We start from the raw sequence: 14987 nt of genomic DNA on the forward strand, positions 1-14987 counted from the left end.
CCTTTTGCCTGTAAAAAAGAAGGTATATGCTTAGGTTTCTGAGTATTTAATTATCTTATCCATGAACACAAGATATCTTTCCATTTGTGTCTTCAATTTCTTTTATCAAAGTTGCGTAGTTTTCATTGCACAGATTTTTCACTTCCATTTATTCCTAAGAATTTTGTTGTTTTTGATGCTACTGTGAAGGAGATAGTTTCCTTTATTTCTTTTTCAGATACTTCATTATTAGTGTATAGAAACACAACTGATTTCTGTATGTTGATGTTATATCCTGCAACTTTACTGAACTCATTGATTAATTCCAGCAGTTTCTTGGTTGAGTCTTTAGGATTTTCCATATGTAGATCACATCATCTGCAAATAATGACAATTTTACTTTTTCCTTTCCATTTTGGATGCCTTTTATTTTATATATTGCCTAATTACTCTAGCTAGGACTTCTAATACTATTTTCAATGTGAGTGGTGACAGTGGATACCCTGGTCTTGTTCCTGATTTTAGAGGAAAACCTTTCAATTTTTCACCATTGAGTATGATGTTAGCTGTGGGATTATCACATATGACCTTTATTGTGTTGAGGTATGTTTCTCCTACACCCAATTCACTGAGGGATTTTATAATGAAAAGATGTGTTTTGTCAAATATTTTTTTCTTTATCTATTGAGATAATCAAATGGTTTTATCTTTCATTGTATTAATGTGATGTATCACATTTATTTGTGTATCTTGAATGAACCATCCTTGCATCCCAAAGATAAATCCTACTTGGTTAGGGTTTCTAGTCCTTTTAATATGTTGTTAAATCCAGTTTGTTAATATTTTGTTGGGGATTTTTGTATTTATATTCATCAGGGTTATTGTTCTATAGTTTTCTTTTTCTGTAATCCTTATCTGGCTTTTGTATCCTGGTAATGTGGTCTCACAAAATGAAGAAGATTGAAATTGTTCTCTTTAATTTTTTGGAAGAGTTTGAGAAGGATTGGTTTTAATTATTCTTTAGATGTTTGGTAGAGCCATCTGCTCTACCAGGAGAACCATCTGCTCCTGGGCTTTTCTGTGTTGGGAGGTTTTTGATTACTGATTTGATTTCCTGACTTGTTATTGCTCTGTTAAGATTTTCTATTTCTTCATGATTCAGCCATCATGGGTTGTATGTTTCTAGGAATTTATTCATTTCCTCTAGCTTATCCAGCTTGTTGGTCTATAATTGCTCACAGTAGTCTCTTACAATCCTATGAATTTCTGTAATATCAGTTGTAATTTTTCTGATTTTATAAATTTGACTCTTCTCTCTTTTTTTCTTAGTCTAGCTAAAGGTTTGTCAGTTTCATTTATCTTGTTGAAAAACCAGCTCTTAGTTTCATTGATCTTTTCTATGGTTTTTCTGATCTGTATTTCATTTATTTCCACTTTGAACTTTGTTATTTCCTTCCTTCTGGTAATTTTGGGCTTCATTTGTTTTTCTTTTTCTAGTTTCTTGAGATGTAAAATTAGGTTATTTAAGACCTATTTTCTTAATATATGCACTTATTGCTAGAAACTTCCCTCTCAAAACTGCTTTTGCAACATCCCTTAGGTTTTGATGTGCTCTGTTTCCATTTTTATTTGTTTTGAGATTTTTTTCTCTCTTTTTATTTCTTTTTTGACCCATTGATTGTTCAGGAGTGTGTTGTTTAGTTTCCACATACATATAAATTTTTCGACTTTCCTCTTGTTGATTCTAGTTACCATCGTGGTCGGAAAAGATAGTTGGTATGATTTCAGTCTTCTTAAATTTTCTAAGACTTGCTTTGTGGCTGACATATGATCTATATCCTGGAGAATGTTCTACTGCTGATGGATAGAATGTTCTATAAATGTCTGTTAGGTCCATTTAGTCTAATGTGTGGTTCAACTCCAACATTCCTTGTTGACTTTCTGTCTGGATGACCTATCCATTGCTGAAATTGGGGTATTGAAGTCCTGTACCATCATTGTATTGTTGTCTATTTCTCCCTTCAGATCTGTTACTATTGCTTAATATATTTAGGTGCTTCAGTGTTGGGTGCATATATATTTACAATTGTTATGTTAAATCTTCATGATGAATTGACCCCTTAAAAATATGGAATACCTCATGAATTTGCATGTCATCCTTGGGCAGAGGCCATGCTAGTCTTCTCTTTATTTTTCCAATTGTAGTATATATGTTGCTAAAGTAAGTACGACTCACAGTATTATGAACAGATAAAATTGTTACTTTAAGCCCCAAAATTTTCAGATGGCTTTTAAATAGCAGTAGATAATTGGTAAAGACTTAATCTGATGAATGAGCCTAGAAAGAGAGGCTGAGGGTACAGAGTTCAACTCCTTCTTCATTCCCCTTTTGGGAGGAAACAGCTCTCTGAGAATCCGTGTTCTTTTGTCATTCACACAGTAAATCTTACAAGGTTGAGATGCACTGATATCTATTATTTGCAAATGCTGAAGGGCAAGAGTTAATGTCAATATTTGGCTGAAATCAAGGCCAAAACCAAATGAGAAAAACAACTAGGGATCAAGAATAAATCTGAAAAATAATTTAAAATTTAGAGTATTATAATAATTTTAGTAGTCACCAATTGAAAGTTGATTAGTGAAACTAAATGTGTTTCAAATATTTTTAACAAAGTGTTTCATTTTCTTTTTTCTCTCATGCTTTATTATGTCAAAATTGAAAGTAGTTTGTTGAGATTTTGAATTTTTTCTCCTCATGGCATTTTAAGGTGGCAAAAATGATCGTTTAATTCATTCTCACAAAATGTGAAAAATTCTCAAATAGGACTTTGTATTGAGAGAACATAGTGTCCTTGTATGGCATTTGACCTTGACACTTTTCTGTTACCTGTTTTTATGTGAATTTAGTTTTCCTGGTTATCAAAAGGATGTTTTGTTCTAAGGACTTCTGTTGTTTCTGTGTAGTGTTAAAATTTTTTAAGGCAATTTTTCTGTTTTCCTTTATTTTTATTTTTTTGTCAATACTCACCCAAGGATATTTTTTCCATTGCTTTTTAGAGAGAGTGGAGGGAGAGGGGGGAGGGGGAGAGAGACACACACACAATTGGTTGTGGCAGAGATCAAACTGACAACCCAGGTACCTGCCCTTGACTGGGAATTGAACTCGTGACCCTTCAGTTCTCAGGGTGGGCCCTCTAACCACTTAGACACACCAGCTAGGGCGATTTTTCTTAGTTTTTCTTGCTCTATTTGTCTGCCCCACTTTGATCTGGACCTTCTCTTTCCTTCGTCTAGGTTTTTCCTTCCTTATCAGTTTTATTTGCTCCCTCCTTTCACCAGAGTGTGGGGCCCTGTGGAAGGTGGGAAAGTGCTAAGCCTGTCAGCCTGGATTATTACAGGCCCCTTGCCTCACCCGCTAGTCAAGGGACAAGCCCCTCAGAATGTGATTTTATTTGGAAGTAGAGTTGTTTCAGATGTAATTAGTTAACATATAGCCATACTGGAATTAGGTGGGGCCCTGCTCCAATGTGACTGATGTCCTTATGAGCACATGGCCATGAAGACAATCAGAGAAAATGCCATGTGTCGATGATGGCAGAAATTAGAGCTGCAATGCCAGAGATTGCCCACAGACCCCCAGAAACCAGGAAAAGGCGAGGAAGCACTCCCTCAAGGTGTCAGGGGGCGCGCAGGCCTGCTGACAACTTCATTCCAGACTTCTAGCCTCCAGAACTGTGAGACAGGAAATTTCTCCTGTTTTAAGCCACCCTGTTTGTGGAACTTTGTTCTGGCCACCCTAGGTAATTAATACCCTAAGTAAAGGCTAAGGGGTTTCTTATCTTCATGGTCTGATGCTTATACTGAGCAACGCAGCTGGTTTTCGCAGCCACAAAAAGACACAATATAAAGAATCCCACTGACCCTACAGTGAACACAGAACCCAACACCCAAGAATTTGGAAGCACCTAATGTTGACTGATGTTGATCTACAGAGTCCAAGTCTTCTGTCATCTAATTAACTTGGTTATACTGATGCTTTGGGAAGCTTTAAGACCAGAGGTGCAGTCAGTGCTCTGCAGAGTTCAGCTTTACCTGGTCCCGAATGCCCCGGGGTGGCCTTGCGCCCTGCCCACAGTTTGTCTCTTTGCAGTTTTCTGTGAGGATACATTATTTTCTGTCGTGAAACAGCTTGGCTTCTACAGGGTGGGTGAAGCTTGGGGGAAACTCCTCTCTTAGAATTAGTGTTTTAAGTTTAAGTTCTGAATCACCAAACAAACCAACAGATCTCATATAACAATTTTTCTTTGTTAATTGTAAAAATCAACGGGTCCCCATTGGAGAGGATCCTGACTTGAATTCTTTCCTCCTGGAAGAGGCGCTGGGGCGTCTGCAGCTCTTGTTAGAAACAGCATCGAAGGTGAGGCCTTCACTATGCTTCGAGAACCACATGAAAACACCCTCTGGTAGCTTCTGTGAGCGAAATACAAGATAATCCTGCCTGAACTATACTTGTATTTGAAGCCATTACACCAAAGACACAGATATAGTTTTCTATGGGTTATTCCCTATTGAATTGGAACTAGATCAGGGTTGGAGGGCTTTTTCCTCTTGCCTAGTTTAATCCATTTTTCTTCTCCCTTTTTAATAGCCTCAAAGTATTTTGTGACTAGAACAGTGATTTTCAAACCTGAGTGTGCATGGGGCTCCCATTCATAGACCGATTCAGTGGAACCAGGCTGGGTTCAGGGAACCACAGAACTTTATTTACTGTTCTGTAACCAACACTGGGACCTGGGTCTGACCATTGCCTTTTACTGCCTTCTTTCTTTTCCCACAATCATCTGGACAAAGAAGCAGCAAGCTCTGTCCCCTTCCCCTTCATATCTGGACAACCCCCCCTCAAGTCAAACTCTAGACTATTTGGCCAGTCTGTCCCTTGATATGCTAATTGGGGAACTGAGACGGTGGTTGTGATTTTATTTCAACATTAATTAATGAGGGAACCAGTAAGATAATATTACTGGTTCACAAGCACACACATCTATATGTGGTTAGCAATGCTGAAATAAATTTGCAGATGGATGGGAAACCGGTTAATATCCACAAGGCCATAATCAATTATATTCCACAGGAAAATATTCATTTGCATTTCTGTGGACAAGAATTATTTGCATTACTGTAAGTTTTCTAAGACTTACTAAGTTATCAAATAGCTTAAAGACTGGTCTCAAATCCCTGTACGACTAGACAACGTGGAAGGGTGTGGTATGCTAGATAGGACCCCAGTGATGTTTTTCTTCCTGTTTAAGTGTTTTTCAAATTTTTCTAGACACAGTGAAAGGCCTAACCTTTCTTATCAGTAAAACGAGAGATTTGGACTAGTGACTTCCAAGACTCTTCAATTTCAACATCTATTACTAGGACGCCTTGGCCATAATCTACGTGTCTGAATAAAACTCATAGAACTTCTTTTGCTGGTATGTCAAAACTATTTAAGTCATTTATGTTAGTCAAGCTCAACCATAGCTGTGAGCATATCCTCTGTCTAAAAGTGAGATCAAACACAAATTCTGCCCCGTCTCTTGTGTGTGTGTGTTCACTCGTGTGCACTTGTAAATGGAAGCAGAACCTGACCACAGGTAGTGTAGGTGTATTTGTTCACTGTCTCTACCAAATGTGACTTAGAGAAGACACTGCTAAAGGGGTTAATATGACAAGTCAGGACAATAGTGTATAGATTTTGTAGTTGGTGAAACTTTGAGAAGCAATGATTCAAGATTTCTCTTAATTCTTGTAGACTTTCCTGCGAGCACATACAACAGATCTTTTTAAGATTGCTTTGGGGTAGTGGGGATGGTCACAGTACTGTTGGAGGTGTCCCCAGCTGGTGGAGCTGGTGGAGACAGAGGAGGCGAGTAGGAACAAACTGAAGTGTGATTTTGTTAGTTTGTTTACTTCGTGCCTCCTCCGTTAGGCTAAGATCTAAACTTTAAAGCAACAGAGAAGAGGCAGAGAGCCTCTTTAACTTAGTAGTTTAACAAATGGTTGTTGAATGAATAATTGCACTAACTCTTCTCTGTCTGAACACAGAGCCCAGGTATCCTAAAAAGCTTTCAACCTTTTTAGTTTTTAAAAAATCTATCATATTTGAAGGTGTGAAAGCATGAGTAATGAGTATGTGCAGCTGATGTTTTGAGGATAAATATTCTGCTTTGTAGATTTTATCAGGTAAAACCCCATTCAGTTTAGAAATCAGCATCAAAATTTCTTTTTTATGTAAATTTGTTTATCCTCATTTGGATGGTCTCATTTTAGCTAAAACGATATTCTTGATGGTAAAACATAAAAACAATCACATTTCTTTGTTTCAATCTTTCTTTTCTTTCATCCTAGTCATTTCTGTAGAGCGCTGGGTAGCGTTCGGGAGGGTTTCTGGTAATAACACACCTACACAGAGGTGCTGCAGGAAGCAGAAAGTCCATACCTGATACCCTCAGTAACTACGGCTTGATGAGTCATACACGAACTTAGGACAGATGATTGCTACTGAATGGGGAAGATTTACGTCCCAAATACCTTTTTCTGTACCAATAACATATCATGGATTCAAGGGTCAAAAATATGAGGGGGCCTAGATTTTAAACACACACACATACATTTATACCTGTCCACAGAGCGCCACACGTGTGCAACGGTGGCTGCAGGTAAGGCTCAGAGGGTGCCGAGGGGGACGGGATGGTGAGAAAGGTAACTGATGTAGCCGGCGCCTCGTGCGTGAGAGCCAAAGGGCAGGCATTCATAACCCTGGGAAGTTTCCAGGTGAAGAAAATGAGACTCTATGTAAGTAGCAGAACTCGGCTTGGAAGCAAGTCTTGCCCGAGCCCGAAGCTGATAGCACACAGGGTGAGGCTCCTCCTGTTGCCCCTGAGCTGCAGGGAGGGCCCCGCGCTGAAGCCAGCCGTCGGTGAGCGCGCCCGCTTTCCAGGCCGGAAAGCTGGAGCCGGCCCTTCTCCCGAGCTCCCCGAGCTGAGCGGCCCTTACTGCCCAGCCCAGGCCCCAGCCTGGTCCCCCCGGAGAACTGCGGGAAAGGGGCACGGCTCCCCACTCCCCAAAGCCAATGAAAAGGAAAGGGGCGAACAGGAATTTATTCTAAAGATTAGGGCGCCTCTAAGAGGAGACCAGCGTTTTCATCCCATAACAGGATTTGGTTCCAGAGTGGGCATGGTGCTTGGCCCCCATGGGGCCTGAACGGGGCTGAGAGGTTTGGAGGGGATATGGGCGCCTCCCCCTCAGCCTGTGCAGGCATTGAACAGAGGTGTAGCCGTGCTCAACCCAGAAGAGGCCTTCAGCTCGGCCCCTCCCCACCCCAACCAAACATAGGTAGAGGAGGGAGGAAGAGATGGGCGCCCATGCGGATCTAACCTGAGCTAGAGAAAGAAGATGAGCTTTGAATCGAGTCCGAGAACAGGACTGAGTCCTAAATGCCACAATTAGGCTGTTCTAACAACCAAAATAGGCTGAAAATTTGTATAAACTGGCCAAGATCTTAGTAAGCCAATACTAGGAGAAAAGGTGGGGGGGGGGTGCTCATTTAGCACAACTACCAGGAGTTAGGAAAATATAACTCTTTTATATTTATACCTCCTCCGAACAAAAGTTAAGCATAGTGGCCCTGGCTGGGCAGCTCAGTTGGTTAGAGTGTCGTCTCGATATGCTCAGGTTGGGGATTCGATCCCTGGCCAGGGCACATACAAGAATCAACCAATGAATACGTAAATAAGTGGAACAACAAATCGATGTTCCTCTCTCCCTCTCTCTCAAATCAATCAATCAATTTTTTTAGAAAGTTAAGCATAGCCACCAAACCAATTACTCCATAATTCTTTTCTCTGTGTAACCCTGATAAGAGTAATGAGCCACAGTCATACTCTGGCCCCTCAAGGCCCTTTTCAAGACTTCCCCAATTAACTGGAACTCCTCAAAACTGGTAAGGTGTCCGTATTTCCTTTAGTCACTTACCCCTTACGTGTTTCTGCCTCTGTTGGGCATCCACCTCCCATTAACCTGACTTCATGGGAAGTTCCTGGCTGGCTTTGTCTCAGCTCTGAGATGGAGAGAGAGGGTTCCAGCTCCCTCTGCAGGACCAGTGGGTCAAATGTTTTAAAATACTCTCAGTTCAGGCATGGTGGCTTTGCAAGACATACCACTCCAAAGCTCCCCTGCTCCTCTTTCCTGACCCCTAGCCTCATATACTCACAAAGTGAACTGAATTGTCAAGTAGCTGTATCTAATTTAATTTCATTGGACAATGATCATTGTGGTAGATTGCATAATGGGCTCCCATTCTCTGCCTCTTCCTGTGTCCCTGCCTCTTGCCATAAACCTTGCAATTCTTCCCACTAAATGAGCAGAATGTATTTCCCACCCCTTGATTTTGGGTTTAGCCACGTGACTTGCCCTGGGCAATAGAACGAAATGGAAAAGACAAGGTACTGTTATGAGCCTAGGCCTTAAGAGGCCTTAAAGATTACCTCTCACAGACATGTGAGTCGTCATTCTGGTTTTAAGCCACTGAATTTTGGGGATGGGGTTTATAATAGACTAAAAGTATCGTTTTCAATACAGTGAAGAAATGTGGTAGAATTTAAACCAGAAAAAATGCCGTTAGGTCTAGAATAATTTCTCCTTTGTTTGTTAGCTTAATAAGTGATTAAATTAATTTCGATTTGTGTTACTTGCTGAAATACATGTGTTTGCTGGAATAGTCTGAGAAGACAATGAATCTGCACTCTCATTCTGTGGAACTCAGGAGGACTGCTGGGTCATTGCTGACAGAGCCCCGGCTCCTGCAGACACCGTTCATTTGGAAAGTTGCTAAGTCTGCTCGTGTGCTGCAGTCCAGTACATTTATGAGTCAGTTGTTTAGAACTCAGAGCACCTTTCCCCATAGAAACAATAGTATGATGTTTTCGGCAAACATATAACAGCCCCTTTAACCACATACTCTAGACGAATGACACGGATTACACCGCAGAGCACAGGGAAAACGCGTTACCTTCCACTGTTGAGGTTTCCTCTCTGTCTCCAGGGCCCTTTCTCCTTGTTGCTCTTTCCAAAGGAAGAGGAGCAGCCGATCGGTTAAAGCCTGTGGTTTATTGGGTCCCCTTTCCTAAGTGGGCAGGATCACTGTATCCATAGGCGGTGAGGGCCTGCCACTGTCTCTCCGCCTTGTCATCCTCTCCCACATGACTGTTTGGGTTCACGGACTTGGAGTTGGCTGTCTGTCTGTTTCTCTCTCTCTCTCTTCTTCCCAGACATACCTGACCCATGTTTCATATTTGAAAAGGCAGCAGGAAATTCCACTATAGTATCAGGCACAAGAGAAGTTCTTGCCCTGGCCAGTTTGCTCAGTGGTTAGAGCATCAGCCAGTGGCGTGAAGGGTCCCGGCTTCGATTCCAGCCAAGGGCATGTACCTGGGCTGCAGGCTTGATCGCTGGCCCCAGTTGGGGCTCATGTGGGAGGCAACAAATCGAGGTGTCTCTCTCACATCGATGTTTCTCTCTCCCTCTCTCTCTCCCGCACACTCTCTAAAAAAAAAAAAGACAAAAAAAAAAGGATGAGTTCTCCATCACAGAGTAACCAAAACCTTTAATCAAGGAGTTTAAAAAATGCCTATGTAGGTTAATAAACCAGTGCTTCGTTCCTCTCACTTGGCTGGTGATCCTTGCTGGATAAGTCCCAGTCAGAAAGCTGGAGGGACCAGAGGCAGCTTAGAATTCCTGAGATCCAACACCTTCTGTTCACGTTTCCTGTGGGAAACCCTTCCCATGTTCCAAGTCAGGAGGCGGGGCAGCCTCCTTTCCGGTCTTCAAGGGGAGACCCTCCCATTTCACAGTGACTCATGTTTTGGAAGAATCTCCGTTTTTTTTGTGGAGGAGTAGTGATCATGTTTTGTTAGAAGATGATCATAAAAGTTCATTTTGGAGAAACTAAGAGAGGTAGTAGAAAGTATATGTATGTTCCACTTCTTCCAAATTGGCATAATAAATGCATTAACTTATAATTCTTAGTTCAGAGCTCAGAGATCTAACTGCTCCCTGACCTTGGCTTCAACTGATACAGATTTCTCCTAACACAAGCGCTCAGCATCATTTTCTGAGAGGTGTCTGACATTCAATAACATGCGAACTGACATTACTCTTTTACTCAGTTAAAACTTTATTAATTCTGTCTCATTTTTAAAACATTAAGCTATTTAGTATAGACATATGACCTTTCTGTTTATAACTAGAATTTTCTTTTTAAATTCATTCTGAAAGCCATTTCTCTCCATAGCCTACATCTCATAAGAGCCTAATGTGCTAAAAAGAAAGATCATGTAAATTATCATTTATTTTCGTAGAAATATTATAGCCAGTAAAACATATTATTGATAGCTGCTGTGCTGTGGGAGGGCAGGAACATTCCGAGAGACTCTGGGACGAGCCAGGGAAGGAGAGGGCCCCGGAAGAATTCGATCCTGGCTCCATGTGCCCAAGGGCCAGATACGTCCATGCTCCCACAGGTACATGAGTGACTCAGTTCTCTCTGAAACAGATCAAAATACTCCTGTCCTTGAATTACAGAGGTGGGCACGTGTCTAGAGCCTGGCACTACTTTTGGCCACTCCACAGGTGCTCTAGTGAGAGAGCCACCAGCTGTCAGGAGGCGAGGGGGAGGGTGGGGTCCCAGGGTCAGGCAGCTCCTGGAGGAGGTGTGGACACCATGCTGGCCCCAGTGCCCCTCAGCATTCACCTGAAATGCACGGACTGTTTCTTCCTTTTGGGATCCATAGAAAAACTACTATTAGTAGTAGTTTACAAATCATAGTAAAATCTCCTAGCTTATAGAATCTGGGATGTAGTATTTATACATCTAAAGAAACCATCAACTAATAAATATTTCAGTAAGACTTTCTTACTGTTGCTGCTATCAACAACAGCTCCTAAGGGGTAGAAATTAAGGTTGTAGCCATCGAAAGTCAAGCAGCCCGATATAATGTTCAGGTTTTCTCTGAAGGCTGCAGCAACCTTAAACCAAGTCTTCCACGTATATTCTGTACATTGCCAGCAGCTGGCCTGGACACATGCCCTCTTCCTTCACCAAGGGAGGCAGCACATGAATTTTCATGCCGGAGATAATGGCAGTTTATCGGAACAAATATTATTTGCATGTAAGAGAAATGCTCTAAAAATTCACAGTCTTTGAGATTAAATGATAAAGATCTGAGCCGGGAGGAACTGGGAAACTGTCACCCCATGCTGACCCCTGCTTGAGGACTTTCCTCTCCCCAGGGGATGCAGGGACTGACAGCATTGCCCGGGCAGGGGTGTGTTGGTGCTTCCCTCGGAAAGCCACCCAGATGATGGGATTATTCATAACTGGTTGCATGGATTACGTTTTAAACTATTTTTCCAGTTCCTGCTGGGTTGCGAGGCATCATATTACAGTGGAAAGAATGAGAATGGACAGACTGACAGACATGGAAAGAGGGAGCAAGGGACAGTGAAGGGAAAACGGGTTCATGATGACGCACAGACATAAAATTCCCTAGTTAAGAACAACACAGCATTAAAAAAATACATGTGTAAAGAAAAGTATTGTTTGGTACTTTTCCATTAATTTTTCAAAGGTCTTGACCTCCTAAAGAAAAATTTCTGACTAACAGGGGTTTTCCTCAGCGCTCAGTTGGGTCCTGCAGGGAAACAATGGTCCTATATTTGGCCCTGAGGCTGTTGCCGCGGAAATGAGAGGGGCAAACACTCCCCCCTCCTGGCTTCGCTGTGGGGTCCAGAGAAGAACATGATTAAGCTGTCGGAGAACCTCCCTAAGTGCAGTTTTACCTGGTAAGTAAGAGTTTCCAGAAAAATGGTGACACATACGGGAAGGAAAGTAGATTGTTTAACTCACCCTGAGAAATCCCTTTTGATTCATAGACTGTCTACATGGTTGAGACAGAAGAAACCGTCTCTTTCTCTGATCAGACTCTGCTCAGTTCACAGGCGTGCCCTGGGGGGCAAGGAAAACTTCCCTGTGCTTGCATGGGGAGGACTCTGTTAGCCCAGGGAACACGGGGCTCCTGAGTGCTGGGGACGAGGAAGCAGAATGCTAAGTGAGGGCACAGGCAGGGACAGAGGGAGGCACACAGTGCGGTTTAAACCATTTTTTAAGGAAAATTAAATATCCTATTTGGGGGAAAAAATTAGTGTCAAAGAACACTGGCTTTTCACAAGTGGGCCAGAGAAGATTTGGAGCCTGGGCATCTCGACTGCTATGGACTTGAAACTTGATTTGTATCCAGCCATCGAGACCTGGTTTCTCGGGGCAGAAACTCAAGCGACTGTCACTCTGATAGTTCTAGTCCACGTCACTGACCACTAGTGCAGTGCTATTGGATTGAGTAGGTGTGTGGTTTCCATGCATGGCTACAAGTGAAAGAACTGACTGGCAGCGGCCAATAGACAGGTAGTTGGAACACTCTCCCCAACTATCTGGGAAAAAGGGGTTGCAGTTTGGAAGGATTATACTCTCTATCTTCCATTTGGGATTTTAAAGTTCTTCTAGTTAAACATATTCTGGCACCTATATACTTGTTGGGTGTGTAAAGTATCACAACCACTTTGGAGATCATTGTGGAAATATCTAAAAAAGTTGAAGATGCAGATTTGCTGCAACCCAGCAATTTCAACACTACTAGGTGACTGCTGTGGACTGACTGAATGGTGCCCCCCCAAATTCGTAATGTGACTGTGTCTGCAGATAGGTCTTTAGTAGGTAATTAAGGTTAAATGAGGTGATAAAGGTTGGGGCCCTGAATGGATAGGATAAGAAGAGCTAGAGGGATCTTTCTCCCCCTCTCTGCCATGTGGACATAGCTAGTGGGTGACTGTTTACAAGCCAGGAAAAGGGCACTCACCAGAACCTGACGATGCTGGCACCCTGGTCTCAGACACCTAGCTTCTAGAACTGTGAGAAAGTAAACTTCTGCTGTTACAACCACCTGGTCTGTCTATGGCATTTTGTTATGGCAGCCCGAGCTGAGACAGTGGCTATCCTAGGAAAGCTTATACAGGTGTATGAGGGAAATGCAAGGATGTTCATTATAGTGTTTTTCCTACTAGTAAAAATATCACAGCAGTCCACCTTCCTGTAGAGAAATAAACCGTTCACATACAGAATTCTATAGAGCCGTTGAAATGAACTGATTTAACATGTATCAATGTAAATAAATCTCAAAAATATAATGTCAAGTAAAAAAAATCAAGCTGTAAAAGGATACTTACACACCTGAAACTATAGTCTATAATCTTAGGGATATATACGTGTGTGTAAAAGTACAGACAGTTGCCTGGAAATGACGCTCACCAGCTACTTCTGAGAAGAGAGGGGAAAATGACAGTGGGGGCAAGAGAGGAACTTCTACTATATCTGTAAATGTTTTATTTCTTAATAAGAAATGAGATTTGTGCCAATTTCAACTAATTGTTTGCATCCTTTAAGTCTGGCTGGTAAATGCACGGTGCCTGTTACATTATTTTTGTGGGTTTCACTTACTTCATAAATAGATGATGTTTTTTCACGTCACCTGGGTTTCCAGCGGTACAACAGTGCTTTCAGATGGATCCCTTCATACCTGCTGTGAAATCCAGACACGTTTAGGTGACTTGGCCAAAGGGTCCAAACTAGTGAAACAGTGACTTGAGGTTCAGAATCTAGTTTTCTGTGTTTTTTCTTAGTGTATTCTGTATGTCTGTTAATTACATCCTATAGAGACATTGTCTCCAACTTTACCATCTAAGCCTGAAGGAATCCAAATCCTGTCCAATTGCGGACGAGCACATTTGAACCCATCAGACCTTTCCTCTCCCCCAAATTTCCAAATAATAATGCTTTTGTCACCTATTTTACTTACTCACAGGTATCAGCCCTACTTAGGAGAGCGCAGATTTTCCAATTTGAAAAAAAGGATATAAGAAAAAAAAGACTACTGATCTGGAAATTTTCTGAAACAATTGAGAAGTTGGCAGAAGCTTTAAAATGGAGGTTTTACTGATTATAATTAATTTGGGCTGAAAGATTTTAATTAGGACATTACTCTTCTTTGTAAGATAGATTTTTAATACTGTTCAGCATAGATGTACAGCAGGAGAACTAGTAGTTATTTATACTCTATTTCCAAATTAAGCCAAATAATTGAATTTTTGAAAAATGGATGACATGAAGGATTCCATAAATAATATGGAAACAATGGGTAGGAAATATTCAAAGGCATTAAGATTAAGTTTTATTGCCGCAACGTCTAACTGATCCAGACAGACATAAGCATGTGTCACACGTGCTTTTCATCATGTTTCACATAGTTGGTGTGAAGAGTTTTTCTGCATTAACTAGGTAGTGCGGACCCACTTCAGATACCTGATGGAATTTTTTAACCTACGTTTCATGAAAAATGGGTAAATAAAAGGACTTAAAGGAGGAGGACTGAACTTATTTTGAGGAATTATAATGAAATACAACTTATACATAATTCCATACTACATATGTATCAAAAATACACAGTTGGGGGGAGGTGCACACACACACATTGCATGCTAAGAAAGCCATAGGTAAGAAAATGCTCTCTACTTTTGCTTAAATTAAATTAATATCTTTTTTCATTTTCTAGGTTACAGTACATCTCAAAGTATTCTCATTTGTGGCTTTCATCTCTATTTGACAAAAAAAAAAAGGGGGGGGGAGGGAAGGCTCCTGCTTATCTGATTGTTCAAAATTCATTTTAAATCCTATCTTGATAAGAGTATTCCTAAAATAATCTCTCCTTTCCACTTGCTTGGCAAAACGTTTGTGTGCCCTGTGTCCTCTGGCCAGATGCCTCTATGATGTTCCCCTGCTGGGTTAGTGGAAGGGATGTTGTAACTCTAGTCCTTTGGGTAGGAAGAGGGTCTTTTGATTGAGTTAGAGTGAAAAC

At 41.3% G+C, this 14987-nt stretch overlaps 1 non-coding gene across 1 annotated transcript; it reads right to left on the minus strand.

Moving 5' to 3' along the window:
* Nucleotides 1-2101: 2101 nt before the first annotated feature.
* On the minus strand, nt 2102-2208 carry LOC148093239 (U6 spliceosomal RNA). The gene has a single exon (XR_015714506.1). It is a non-coding gene; the product is annotated as a U6 spliceosomal RNA (small nuclear RNA).
* Between the last annotated feature and the right edge of the window lie 12779 nt (nt 2209-14987).

The sequence above is a fragment of the Miniopterus natalensis genome, chromosome 4 (assembly GCF_054644295.1).
Source record: "Miniopterus natalensis isolate mMinNat1 chromosome 4, mMinNat1.hap1, whole genome shotgun sequence".
NCBI lineage: Eukaryota > Metazoa > Chordata > Mammalia > Chiroptera > Miniopteridae > Miniopterus > Miniopterus natalensis.